The sequence below is a fragment of the Pelophylax lessonae genome (genome assembly GCF_965119305.1).
Source record: "Pelophylax lessonae genome assembly, chromosome: 12".
Classification (NCBI taxonomy): Eukaryota; Metazoa; Chordata; class Amphibia; order Anura; family Ranidae; genus Pelophylax; species Pelophylax lessonae.
In genome coordinates, this window is record NC_138779.1 from 46,890,130 (window position 1) to 46,905,684 (window position 15,555).

Sequence of the window (15,555 nt, forward strand, 5' to 3'; positions counted from 1 at the left end):
TATGAAATGAGAACTGATCTGGGGACAAATGAAGGTCTACCACTTGTCCTGTTTCCTTCAGCTTTACCCCCCTCCTCCTTTAACCAACTTTCTAGTGATTTTTCAGGGGGGGGGGGCATTATTTTAAGGTCACCTATGCTCCGCCCCTTTTCACCCCCATAGATCCCCCTTTAGAGCAGGCAAGGGTCCCCCATAGATCCCCTTTAGAGCAGGCCAGGGTCCCCCATAGATCCCCTTTAGAGCAGGGTCCCCATAGATCCCCCTTTAGAGCAGCCCAGGCCAGGGTCCCCCCATAGATCCCCTTTAGAGCAGACCAGGGTCCCCCATAGATCCCCTTTACAGCAGGGTCCCCATAGATCCCCTTTAGAGCAGCCCAGGCCAGGGTCCCCCATAGATCCCCTTTAGAGCAGGGTCCCCATAGATCCCCCTTTAGAGCAGCCCAGGCCAGGACAGGGTCCCCCATAAATCCCTGTTTAGAGCAGGGTCCCCATAGATTCCCCTCTTAGAGCAGGACAGGACATTTCCGGGGGGGGGGCACTTGACCCCCCTTGCCCCCCTATGCGGACACCCATGCTTAGATAGCTGTCACTGGAACAGGTGTCACTTTGGAAGATTGTCCATCCTGTTCCTGTGCATCTCAAAAATGTTGAAGTTTGCATTACTTGCTGTACCATTGGCAGACACTTTAATATTTTATGTATTTACTTCTCTGGGAAAGAGTAGGGGTTATCCCCGGCCTTCCAGCGTGTAAAGTGTTACTCCGCACCTAGTGATTTGGCACTACCAGATCCCGGATGATATGATAAGAATGCCTGCTCTCACGTCCATTACAAGGATAAGAAGTAATCTCATTTTATCAGCAGTTGCGTAATATAAATATGCGTATGATTACTGCTGTGTAAAAGCATTTTTGTATTCCCTGGACTTTTGTATTCCCTGTATCACCCACAAGTCACTTTCACCCAATGTTTACAATAAAGTGTCGCCAGATCAAGAGCCCGAACAATCTGCTCACACTCATTACAATCTGATTGTTGGATTTTATCCACTGGTATTTTTTCTAAAATAAATTATTGTCAATTATTGATTGCTGCAGATGAGGGATTTTTTCTGGTTTTATTCCTTGAAACTTCAATGTTTGGGATATAAGTCTATAATAATTTTTTACATTTGTAACTGCTAACAACCATGTGTCAAAATGCTTTTTTGCTTGGGGTGCTTGGTCATTTTTTTCAATAATAACCACAGAAAAAAGAAAATGGAAAAAGAACGGTGCGCTCATATCACAAGAACAGAATGAGTGCCAGTAATAGAAAACTGCAACTAAACTGAAAGAGCAAGGGAAATGTGTGCCCAGCATCAAAGAACCATGTATAACTCCACCCTGACTGTTTAAAAAGGAACTTCACACCCTCCTCCTATTTTTTTACCTACTTACCTGATGCGGGGTTGTCCTCAGTTCAGATACTCCCCAATCATCCCGGTAGATCCAGTGTTGTCCGCCTGAGATTTTCTCTTCTGCAACCACTGCTTAGGTTCCATGACTTCCTTTGACATCATCTGGAGGCTACCGGCTCTTCTGGGAATGGCATATTGCTAGGTCCCCACCCCTCCTCCTTTAGTGAATGGAGTGGGTTTAGTGCTCCCTGTGCCTATATGGTGACATATGCATGTCATATATCCCAGGAGGCATCGGGGGCACTGATGGAGGATGGCAAGCAGGCTTGGAAAGCTATTTCAAAGAGTCAAAAGTCGAGTACAGTACAATAACTCAAACACCATATGACAAAAAGTATTTATTTTTATTTATTTATTTCAGGTACTTCTATAGCGCTGTCAATTTACTCAGCACTTTACATATTTTGTACATTCACATCAGTCCCTGCCCTCAAGGAGCTTACAATCTAAGGTCCCTAAATCATATTCATACAAACACATACTAGGGTAAATTTAGACAGGAGCCAATAAACCTAGAAGCATGTTTTTTGGGTGTGGGAGGAAACTGGAGTACCCAGGGGAAACCCATGCAGGCACAGGGAGAACATGCAAACTCCAGGCAGGTAGTGTCGTGGTTTGTATTTAAACTGAAAACTCTAGCGCTGCTAGGTAAAGCCACTGCGCTGCCCATCGTATGTGGACCCCAATCCCATGAGTGAAGTTTAGGTGTTTCCAGTGAAGGATACTGGCAATACCACTACACACAAAGACATTTTATACAATTGTGAGCTTTCAAGCTTGAGGCAACAGTTTTGGGGAAGGCCATTTTCTGTTCCAGCCTATCTGTGCCCTTGTGTACAAAAGCAGCTCCATAAAGACATGGTCTGACCAGTTTGGTGTGCAGGAACTCAAGTGGCCTGCAAAGAGCCCCGAACTCAATCCTACTCAACATCTTTGGGGTAAATTGCAACACTGATTGTAAGTCAGGCGTTCTTCTCCATCATCAGTACCTGACCTGACCTTACAAATGGGCACAAATTCCCACAGACACGATCCAAAATCTCATGGAAAGCCTTCCCAGAAGAATAGGGCATGGTAAAGACACAAAGAGGGTATTATTGATGACCATGGTTTTGGTATGGGATGTCCAACAAGCTCATATACACATGATATACATATCAAGTTGCTATAAAACTTTTGGACATTGTGTACCAACCAATCAGCAAATGTCTTTCTTATTCTAACTACCCTGAACTGGTGAAATCAGGTTCTTATCACATCTTAATAGTACTAAGGTTACATCATTGTGCTAGTGATACATAGACAATGGCAGAAAGGGGATGTTGTGATAAGTGATCATGCTTTCACGACTAAACTAAAACTGTCCATACACTGTTCAAATTTTGGCAGATTCCTGAGGATCTGGACAAAATCTGATCAGTGGCCCCTTCCCACCCAATATCTCTTGATTGAAAAATCAAAGGGATCTAGTAGAAAATTGCTGCCCGGAAAGTGCCTGCGTTGAATCAGATGAAGGCACTGTTTGGGTATTTTTTCATAACTGGCGGGTCGGCTCTCAAAATGCAATAGCTGCAGCATCAGATTTGTCTATCCACTCTGTATGTTTGGTTAGATTGTTTTTCATTCAGCCTGCAGACACAATTGCCCATTATTGGTGTGATAAGGTGGATCATATTGCTTATATTTTTGACTTGCAAGCTTAGTACAGGCAAATTACTATGCTTCAGCCTATTTCCCTCGAACTTAGTTACATTTATGTCCCTTTGTTTTGTTTAACCAATGTAAATCTTACCATGTACTAAATCATTTCTTCAGATATACAGTATAGTACAAAGTTGCATTGTTGTACCGGTTGCCACCCCCCTCTGTCACAAGTGATGTTCCAAGTCTGGTCACTTTGGTTGTGATGGCCAACTCTGCTGAGAAAAGCTGAAGTTGCTCTATAGAGAGAGCAGCAGTGCCCTCCACTGGCAGAAAGACAGATCATTCATATTTTTTATTATTTTGCAGGATATATATAGGATCAGAAGTTTGCAAAGCACTTTACAAAATAAAGTAAGACAGTACAGTTATATTACAATTCAATAGAAGAGGGTTGGGACTTAGGAGGGCCCTGCTTGTGAAAGATTAGAGCAAGTGATACAAAAGGCAATGACTGTAGAGGGCTGAGTTGTTTGAGAAAGTAAAATGCAGGTGTTAAGTAGAAATGGGATAGGGTTCCCTGATAAGATACATTTGCTGGGATCACCTAAAAGGAGAAAGAGTAGGAGATAGCCTTCAGGTTGAGGTAGGGAGTTTCAGAGGATGTAAGAGGCTCTGGAGAAGTCCTGGAGGCAAGCATAGGAGGAGGTGACATGGAAATTAGAGCAGGAGGTATTGGTAGGAGCAGAAAGGATCTTTTGAAATAAGGTTGGTGGAGTAGCTCAGGACAGCATTGTGGAACGACTTTGTATGTCATCGTTAATTTTATGAATTGTACTATTTGAACAATCAGAAGCCAGTGGAGGGATTGGCAGAGAAGGGTGGCAGATACAGAGAGATTGGTAAAGTGGATGAGTCTGGTAGCAGCATTTGTGTTTTGTGACTTAGGCAGGCATGGCTATGGTAGAGGTAGGCCAAAGAGGAGGGAGTTGCAGTTCCAATAGGGTGTAGTCAAGGTGAGAAATAACGAACAAGTGGATTAGCATACTTATCAACTGTCCCGGATTTGCCAAAACAATCCTTTTTTTCATTTAGTTGTTCCTTTTCCACTGTGTTCTGGGCAACAGTGAAAACTGCTGTGTACAGTGCCGGGAGAAGGTCATCCAGCGCCCAGGCCAAGGATGCCAAACTGTGCCCCCTTCCCTTAGGGTTAGGATCAAGGCGCCCCCCATCCCTGCAATAAACCATTTCACCCAGGGCAACCGTCCCTCCTGCCCACCCCTTGTACTGATCCTGGCTGTGTACCTGTCCTAGCACCTCTCACCCAACTTTGTGGTATTCGTGTTATCATGTTAACACTCAGTGTGTCATGGCGCTCTACTAATGTATATAGGTGCTAAATGGAAACAATTAAAGAGGATGGTATGGGGGTAATAAGGGTGGTGGGGGGGGGGGGTTTCCTGTTCCGGTCTGTAGTGGGGAGGCAATATTCAGCGGCTGCCAGCTGGAGCAAGGTGGAGCTCTGGAGATCAACAAAATTAAGCGGCGCCGCCTTAGTGCAATAGATTGTTTATTAAATAAAGGTAACATAAAGACTCACTTCATAATAAGGGTCTATCGGCATAGTAAGGGATGACAGTTCATCCGCTTCCGTCCTCAGGGGTGCAGCGCGGAGTGGGAGCAGTCCTGTGGGAAGGCTGGTGGTAAGCAGCTGTAGCCCGCAGTTCGGCGGCGGTATGTGACTCGCGGCCGTGTTCCGGTTTCTGAGCCGATGACATCACATCTGGTTAGGAGGTGGAGCAGGAAGCGTTTCGGAGCATCCATGCTCCTTTGTCAGGCTTTATTTAATAAACAATCTACTGTACTAAGCCGGCACCGCTTTCTTTTGTTGTTATCATGTTGATACTAGCAGTGTTCCGTTTTATTCTTTACCTTTATGATTCATTAGCCCCATAATTACAGATTTCACATATGTTTTACGTGTATGTTTATGCCTCTTGAGGAACCATGCTAATTTTAAAATGTGACGCCCATAATTTAAGTACATTTTCAACCTAAAGTTGCTTGCTGGATGCACAGCAAGAAAGGTGCTCCTGGAATTTTTTTTTAACTTTTGGCTAATATGGATTAGGATTTGGTGCTATAATTGGTTAGAAATGGGCATATTTTGGAAATGAGCCAGAGGTAATGGAAAATAATTTGTTCAGTGACTGGATGTGGGACTGGCAAGAAAGGGCGTGAGTCCAGGACTGCACCTAGCACTATAGAGTAGGACTAATAGCTATGTTATTGATCTTATTAGTTTAATTTTAGAATAAATGAGTTTTAGGAAGTGGTGTAACATCCATACCAATATGTCAGTTAGCAAAATAGGGCTAATTCACACAGAACAGAACAGCTGCTGGAGAAATAAACCACAGCGACACCTCTCTGGCAGCTGTCTGCTCTGGCTGCGGTACAGGTGGTGTGGTGCGCCATTCAGCGCATCACACAGCTTCCTCTTTTTTCTACAGTGTTTTGTAGACAAGTTTCATCTCAATATAGCAGTAAAAAGGAAACTCTCACCTTGAAAGACTGCAAAAACAAAAAACAAAAACAATACTATAAGAGCCCATTCACATTAGCGCGACTTGTCAGACGACTTGTCAGCCTGACAAGTCGCGCTCGGTAGCGGTCCATTGATTAGCACAGGACCCATTCTAATAGGAGCGACACAAGTCGCTCCGACTTAGAAAAAGGGTCCTGTACTACTTTGGGGCGACCTGGAGGCGACTTGCATAGACTTCCATTATGTGAAGTCTCTGCAAGTCGCGCTGAAGTCACGGGGCACGGCGGTGCAAGCGACATCACAGGTCGCCCCCCAAAGTCGTGTCGCGCTAGTCTGAATGGGCTCTAAGAGATGAAAAAATAAGTATCAAATGTTTTATTTGCTATGGGCAGTACTGTATAGCTTAATTTCCAAAACAGTGGTGTGTGTGTGTGTGGTTTATACAGTATATGTAAAGCAGCAAATGTGAAATTTGTCAAACAGTCACAGAAGGTGTATCTTCCTGGTGCATGTGGTTTAATTGAAAATGATTTATTCACCAGCAGTGATTTTTTCTATATGATTTTTAATTATGGCGTCCATATAATATCATGTACTTATCTTTATGTGAACCCAGTAGAATCTCTACTATTTACAAAATTTCTTTAATTTGTGGGTGGAAAGCAAGAGATGGAAGTGTTCCCAAGTTGCTCTTACTGTATATTTTAAACACATTTATCTGTAGCACCCTCTAGTGTGTGCTAGATGTACTAGCACACACTAGAGTTTGTTAGTGTAGGTAAATTTAGCTAGCTCAGGGCCAGGGTCAGGGGGTCAGGGTATAGTGACTCAGAGTGGGGTGACGCATCTCGCATGTCTCTCTCTAACACTTCCCCCTGGACTAGTAGTTTGGAGAAACTTCCAGAAGTGGAGGGTGGGAGTAAGGAGGAACTGTCATGCCTAAGCCAATCCCCAGTAGTTGGTTGGCAGGGGGCAGAGATAATCTGCTAAATAGACATGGATCATGCCGGCAGGGGAAGTCAGGTGGAAGATGGGAATGCAGTGGTAAGGAGTGGCCCTCAGAGGTGCCCCTTAGTCTGGGGGGGGTTGACCTTGGGCCGAGGCTCGGGTGCTGGTGGATTCCTGCTAAAACACAGAGGAGGAAGTCTTCCTGGAGCCAAGGGAGCAAGAGAGGACAGACTGAGTAGCACTGTGGGTACTGCAAAAGGGGTAGACTGCCACATGAAGTTAGTCTCCCTTGAAGACAGCGGTGTGCTTAAGTCTTCAGCCTTTCCCTAGAGATCTCCTGAGAGTGAGCTGGGTGGGCTGGTGAAGAGTCAGTTGGGTGGACTGGTGTAAAGGGGCAGATGAAGCCAGGTGGGTTGGCATTAGGGTTGCCACCTCATACCTTTTATTCAGGACACATATTAATTACACAGGTTCTGAGGATGATATAATGCACATAAGGCACAGAGTGAGTTTAATTACCACCTTAATCAACCACAGAACCTGTGGAATTAATGTGTGTCCTGGTTTAAAGGGATGAGGTGGCAACCCTAGTTGGCATTGCCTGAAGATGTGGTGCTGGGCTCAGTGACCACAGAGTGGAAGTCAAGAAGAAACTGTAGGCTGTGTCACTGCAGTGTGCTGCTAATAAGGGACTGTGAGTTTCTGCCTGTAATGGGCTGTTGCTAAGGATGACAATCAGGACGTGTCGGCTCCCTTAAGAGAGTGAGCCAGCAGAAACCAAGTGTGTGTCGGTGGTTGAAGAGGAGTCTGTATATAGAGGTATTAAATAGGAAGTTGTCCCTGAAGTTGTTGCAGTCGCGTGGGCATCCCATAACTCCTACCCTTATCCAAGTTTAAACCCCCCCTAAAAGAAAAACGTAAAAACAAAGCCACAGACTATTCTTTGTCTCTGTGGTGATTGTGAAGATTTGGTGTGTCTGACTGTGCGGGAGTGAGGGGTCCCTTTAAACTGCAGCTCCTATGTGAGGTGTGCTACATATCCAATGCCTGATTTAACAATCTGGCTATTTTTCACCATGTTTACCTCTGATATGTAAGATATCTGCTGTGATCAATTTTGACATTCATTTTTATTAAGCGCCAATGTGCCATTAACATGAAGCACTACTGTACTCATTGCTGACATTAAAAAAAAAAATTCCAGCTTGGACCAATGTAACTATGTACATACCATACCTGGCCAATGCCCCTGGATGCTGAAAATCCCTAATACTCCAAGATACTTGTATTGTTTGTATTTGACTAACTAAAAAAACTTTCAATAAAAATTATCTGATTAAAAAAAAAAAAACACTGCTACTTCAGCGATCTCCACTTACTTCTGGGTCCTGTGCCAGGTGACTTCTGTGCCCATCTGCATTCTGAGCACAAGAGGTCAGCCGCTGGGCATGGGCACCATTTATAGAATGCTTTGCATTACTCAATAGATGCAAAGCATTCTCTGATTGGACGAGGTGGAGAAGTGGGGCGATGATGTCATGCTCCCCACCTTGTCTAATCTGAGAACGCTTTGCATTAATTTCAAAGCTATAGATTGTGAATCTTTCATTGGTGCTGGGACCCTGAAGTCAGGATGTGATCGGTGGGAATTGAAATATAAAAAATCTAATTTTTGTGACTATGTGAAAAAAAAAGTAAAAATGAAAAAAAAATAAAAAATGGTGCAATAGAGAAATGAGTACACTTATCATGAACAACTTTTTTTTTTTTTTATCTCAAAGTTTTATTTAGAACATTAACATGAAACATAAAGTTACAAAATCCAGAGATGATTCATTATTACAGAAAGAACCATATAACAATTCCGTAATCCAACATTGTCATGGCAATACTTAGTATCAAGACTGCATCTCTGACAATACACCCCAATTCTTAAATGTACACTCAAACCACCAATGCTACCCCAAAGGTTACACAATAAGAGATATTTCACAAAAAAATTTCCAGGACCAATTCAACTGTTGATAGCCCAGGTGTGTCCAGCCAGGGAGATCAAACCGTGTGCAATTTGCCTGGGCACCCTCTGTGTTGGAAGACATGCTTTTCTAGACGTACCCACCCATTTGGGCAATACACTCCTTCCATGTGGGTGGGTCAGCCAATTTCTGGTGCCTAATGCCTAGTACACACACAACGATTATCGGCCGACCGATCGGCCGTCTTTTTTCCAGTGTTGTTGTGTTGGTTGAAATGTGCTCTAGACTGCACACAAATTTTCTCGGGCCAACAAAAACCAACTTCAGAAGTGATGTCATGTGCTGGTTTACTTTCTGTGTGTTTTTTCTTCTCTGAGCATGCCCAGTCTTGCTCATCTGAATTTTCTACCGAAATCTGTACTGACTGACAGAAAATCGGCCGTTCTGTTGACGGCCAACAAAAAATTTATAGCCTGCACACCAGATTTTGTTCAGCCAAAAAGTCGGAGTCGGTTGTCAGTAGCATCATACTAACAAGCCGAAAATCGGCCAATCGGACGTTGGAGTAGGAGTAGGCGACTATTCCCAAATGTCATTCCTGGGCAGTGCCCTAATGGCACGTTGCAACTGTAAATAGTAAAAATACATTCACTGTGGAAGGTGGAATCAAATTTGCAGGATTCAGAAGGAACACAAATTGCCATTATCAAAAATGTGAGACAGGTGTAAAATCATAAAAAATCTTACCTTCTTAAAGAGGTTGTACACCGAGAAAATTTTTTTTTCTCTTCTTTACATCCTGAAAGAGAAACCCATAATGAGCTAGTATGCATCGCATAGTAGCTCATTATGAAATACTTACCTTAGAACGAGCCCCCGCCGTGCCGTCCGCTTACCTGTATGACGGGCGACATGTATAGTCGCCCGTCTTCCGGGATCGCGGCATCCGGCCATCTGATTGGCCGGAGCCGACGGTCACGGCACGGTGCTCTGAAGGAACGGCACGATCTGCCGTTCCTTCAGAGCGCATGCGCCAGTGACGTCACTGGCTGCATTAAAGGTAAATATCTCCTAAACGGTGCATGTTTAGGAGATATTTACAGTACCTATAGGTAAGCCTTAATATAGGCTTACCTATAGGTACAACTTCCTGAGGAGGGTTTACTTCCTCTTTAAGAGCCCATTCACATTGAGGCGACACGACTTCAGGGGGCGACCTGTGAAGTCGCGTGCACCGCTGTGCACCGCGACTTCGGCGGGACTTGCAGAGACTTCACATAATGGAAGTCTATGCAAGTCGCTCCGAGGTCGCCCCAAAGTAGTACAGGACCCTTTTTCTAAGTCGGAGCGACTTGTGTCGCTTCTATTAGAACGGGTCCTGTACTACTCAATGGATCGCGACATACCGCGACTTGTCAGGCTGACAAGTCGCGCTAATGTGAATGGGCTCTAAAAGTACTTTTCAGTGTTTGTACTGATAGTGTTCAGTATATGCACTATTATTATTTATTAATGTTTTCTCCACATTATCTGTGACAGGTTGGGATAAATTATAACACTGCCAGGGGTGTTAGAACAGCAACAAACATTTGTTCAAGTAAGGCCCCGTTCACATAGGGGCGATCCGACTTGGGGGGGCGACCTCCGAGGTCGCGGTGCGAGCAGCGCGCCGCGACCTCGGAGCGGCCGCCACGGACTTCATAACATTGAAGTCTATGGCGGTCGCCTCTGGGTCGCCCCAAAGAAGCTCCGGACCCTATATTCTAAGTCGGAGCGACTTGTGTCGCTCCTATTAGAACGGGTCCGCAGCTTCCCTATGGAAGGCGACCTACGGTGGCCTTAGTGTGAACGGGGACTTAAAGTATAACTAAAGGTAACTTTTTTTTTTAGTTTTGGATAGAGTGGAGAGAGATTAGAACCTGTTTACCATTATCATTGTAAGTGAAAGTAAAAGAAAATCACAAAATTTGTGTTGTCTCCAGAAAAATTAATAGATGGGAAATCTTCCAATGGGGACACTTGTTCTGGTGACCTGGGGGACCCCTAGGAATTCCCTTAATTTGCAGGGATTTCCTCCCACTTCCTGTTTGGCTATGGGACAGGAAGTGAAGGAAAATCTCGTCAATAGGACAAAGAGGGTGGAACCCTCCCTTATTCTATCCAAATTGAAAAAAAAAAGTTTTGCCTATAGTTCTACTTTAACAAATAAACCTTTTACAAAAAAGGGAGGTGTAATTGTCTCAACCCTGTCACCTTTACTTTTCCTGGGCAGCTTTACCTGCATGCAGATAGATTTATAAATATAACTAAAGGCACATAAAATGAAAAGACATTTATATACTGATTATTTTATTTGCGTGTATCATCTGCATACAATTATCAGAATACAATATTTTTAGTGGTTCTTTAAATATTTTCACAGACTGCTACACAAACGTCTGCAACCCTTCACAGATATGTTATCAGTTGTACAGAATCTGATCGGTATAGCGAGCACTACTCACAATCTCCGGACTAGTGACACATGACTGAGTGAACCTTCACAGAACCTATGTGGCCACCCAGAGCGGTGCCAGCCAGTGCAGGGCAGACGAAAGCTAAAATATCTGTGTTCTAATACCGGCCACACACATTACTGAGGCCTGTCATTTATCTGTAATGCGACTACATACCTGCCTCCTCTTATTTATTATTTTTCATTTATATTTTATGCAAACAAGAACAAAATGTAATAAATTGTCCCTTGCCAATTCTTAGATGTGGTGATGTTATTTATTTTTTCAGGCATTTTTAATCTTTACTTCATCGTCCTGCTGGTAACACACTTCAAGTCCTAGAGTGACAATGCTCACTCACTGTACTATATATATGGAGCAAGAACATTGTCACCCTAGGACAGGACTACAGAACACCTCTCCCTCTCCTCTTCTCTATAACATAAAAGTGGGGGGTTCTGTAGTCCTCAAACAGAGCTGGGAACAATGTAACTAAAGGCTCCTGCACATGGGGGGGTAATTATCTTTTTGATGTCCACCTATTGTGTTGTGGACAAATGGTGCACTCCTCATCACTGGAGGCCATTTTTAAATACCCTTTTTTACAGTGTTCTTGCATGCTCCCTAATGGATACAGTAGATCACAAAACAAAGGTATAGAGCAGGGGTGTCAAACTGGATTTAATTGAAGGCCGCATAAGCATTATGGTTGCCCTCAAAGAGCCAGTTGTATCTGTAATACTATGTATGCAGAGTCCAAGAGTGCGCTACTTACAGAATGCAGAGTTCAGGAGTTCACTACGTACAGAGTGCCGAGTTCAGAGACATCATCCTCTCTGGTTGAGGAACATTCCGAAAGGTCAGATCATGAGAGTGAAGAAAATTTGCTCTTATAACAATGATTTCATTGCACAATCCCAAATAATAAAGGAAAGGTTCACCCAAAAAGGTTATAACCCCTATCAGATTGATGGAGTAATACAAGAATATTGTTTGAGTGATGAAGGGAGAGATCGGAGAAAAAATGAGAATCTAGAATGGGGCTTCATCTCCAATTATCACTCACAATATACAGTGAGGGAAAATTATTTGATCCCCTGCTGATTTTGTACGTTTGCCCACTGACAAAGAAATGATCAGTCTATCATTTTACTGGTAGATTTATATTAACAATGAGAGACAGAATAACAACAACAAAAATCCAGAAAAATAAATTTCAAAAAAGGTAAATTGATTTGCATTTTAATGAGTGAAATAAGCATTTGATCCCCTATCAATCAGCAAGATTTCTGGCTCCCAGGTGCCTTCTATACAGGTAATGAACTGACATTAGGCACACTCTCTTAAAGGGAGTGCTCCTAAACTCAGCTTGTTACCTGTATAAAAGACACCTGTCCACAGAAGTAATCAATCAATCAGATTCCAATCTCTCCACCATGGCCAAGACCAAAGAGCTGTCCAAGGATGTCAGGGACAGGATTGTAGACCTACACAAGGCTGGAATGGGCTACAAGACCATCACCAAGCAGCTTGGTGAGATGGTGACAACAGTTGGTGCGATTATTCGGAAATGGAAGAAACACAAAATAACTGTCAATCTCCCTTGGTCTGTGGCTTCATGCAAGATCTTACCTCATGGAGTTTCAATGATCATGAGAACGGTGAGGAATCAGCCCAGAACTACACAGGAGCATCTGGTCAATGATCTCAAGGCAGCTGGGACTAAAGTCACCAAGAAAACAATTAGTAACATACTACGTCGTAAAGGACTAAAATCCTGCAGCACCAGCAAGGTCCCCCCGCTCAGGAAAGCACATGTACAGACCCGTCTGAACTTTGCTAATGAACATCTGAATGATTCAGAGGAGAACTGGGTGAAAGTGTTGTAGTCAGATGAGACCAAAATCAAGCTCTTTGGCATCAACTCCACTCGCTTAGTTTGGAAGAGGAGGAATGCTGCCTAAGGCCCCTAAGAACACCATCCCCACCGTCAAACATGGAGGTGAAAAGATTATGCTTTGGGGGTGTTTTTCTGCTAAGGGGATAGGACAAATTAACCACATTAAAAGGACGATAAACGGGGCCATGTGCCAACAAATCTTGGATGAAGACCTCCTTCCCTCAGCCAGGGGATTAAAAATGGGTCGAGGAAGGGTATTCCGGCATGACAATGATTTAAAACACAGGGCCAAGGCAACAAATGAGTGGCTCAAGAAGAAGCACATTAGGATTCGGGAGTGGCTCAGCCAGTCTTCAGACCTTAATCCCATAGAAAATATGTGGAGAGAGCTGAAGGTTCGAGTTATTAAATGTCAGTCTCAAAACCTTAATGACTTGGAGAGGATCTGCAAAGAGGAGTGGGTCAAAATCCCTCCTGCGATGTGTGAAAACCTGGTGGCCAACTACAAGAAATGTCTGACCTCTATGATTGATAAGAAGGGTTTTGCCACCAAGTACTAAGTCATGTTTTGCGAAGGGGCCAAATACTTATTTCACTCATTAAAATGCAAATCAATTTATAACTAGTATTTCTGGATTTTCTTTGTTGTTTTTCTGTCTTTCACTGTTAAAATAAACATACCATTAAAATTATAGACTGATCATTTTTTTGTCAGTGGGCAAACGTACAAAATCAACAAGGGATCAAATACTTTTTTCCCTCCCTGTAAAGAGGTTGAAACCATATTTAAAAGAAACTGGCATGTACTGTGTATGGACAAAACATTGAATCCAGTTCTTCCCAACAACCCAAGGTTTATTTATAGACAATTTCTGAGTTTTAGGGATAAGGTTGTGAAGAAATTACTTGATCCACCAGTCAGACCACAGATATTTTGGGATAGGGACGATTTTTTCTCATGTAGGAAATGTAAAGCATGTCAACAAGTTACCAGTACTTTTAGGGTTTTAGATAATTTTACATAAACATCTAACAATAGAGAATTTCAAATAACAGAATTTATGTCATGTAATACGACGTATGTCATTTACACTTTGGAATGCCCATGCAGGGTTATGTACATAGAACCTACCAAAAGGATGCTAAAAAAGCAGATCGCTGAACATATCTATAATAAAAAAATAGGATTTAAGGATCACACTGTTTGTTGTTACACTTCAAGCATCACCATAATAGAGATCCAGGACCATCTCGTTTAAAATTTTGGGGGGTAGATCGTACCTATCCGGCATGGAGAGGAACAAATAAAGTTAGAGAATTTTCCAAAAGTGAAATGAAATGGATATATTTAGCTGACACCCTAACACCAAGGGGAATGAACGCAGAAGTTGACATAAATTGTTTCATCAGTGACTATTGGAACAGACATAGACCCAGAGTTGAGCATAGGAACGGAATAATTGGTTTTAGGAATTGCTCAGGACAAAATGTAAGTGAATACTTTCAATGTGAAGAGGTTGAAAATGGAATCAGGATATTGAATGCATTGTGAATTTTGGTTTAGTATTGTTAATAGATATAAAGCATGTGAAGTATGTTTAATGTTTGAAATGAAGCATGAAAGTGCACTAACTATCTCATGATAAAGATCATGATCCAGCGAATTATAGTGGCCCCAGTAGATTTCTTTTCACTGACTTTCTGTCATTGATTGCGGGAATCTGGTGGATTGCCAGCAGCGGGTGACAGGGGGTTAAATGGCTGGGCAGACGCTGATTAATACCGGTATGCAACACCCTCAAAACGCCTCAGAGCCGGACCATACGGTGACAGGAAGTGATGTCAGCGCGCCGCCGACAGTGATGGAAATCTGGTACAGTGAGAACAGCAGCGTGGTGGGTTAGATGCCACACAATAATCGGCAGATAAGTGTGGGATGTTGATGTGAACAATGCGTGTATATGACTTATGTTTGTAAGTACAATTTTAAAGGGGGTGTTTTACGTAAGTCTGCCTAATTGGGATTAGGCTACGTGGAGCTTTTTTCTTATGAAAGATCAGTGACTCCTGGAGTGATCCCAGTGTGAGTGGCATCATTCCTTTGAGGTTGATTGGACAGCACTATAAACAAAGGCATGTTAAATTAATGTCTCCGGTGAGTGTAAACCCTTATGGGAGTGGGACTCGTGTGGTGACAATCTGGTGATCGGTGCATTGAACAACGTAAAGCAACACAAGAACACAAGGAGATTGTTTTCCAGAGACGTTTTTGCACACACTCAGTGTGTTTGTATTAAAGGGTGTAACAGAACTGCGACCCACACTGTGTTTGTGGGCTTCCATCAGTATGCGGCTTCATTCAGTCTTGAACATAGATATCAGATTTTCCAGCTGCCCAATCCCCACCCCCCATACAAAGCTAGCCGACAACTTAGCTTGTTCTGGAACCTTCTCCTTTATTGAAAAGTCACATAGTTTATATACAGCATGGACATCCCCCGCCTGATCAAATTACCCCATCAGGTCAGGGGTTTCCTGATTACATTATCATATTCAGATGAAATTGTATACAGAAATAGAATTAACCTG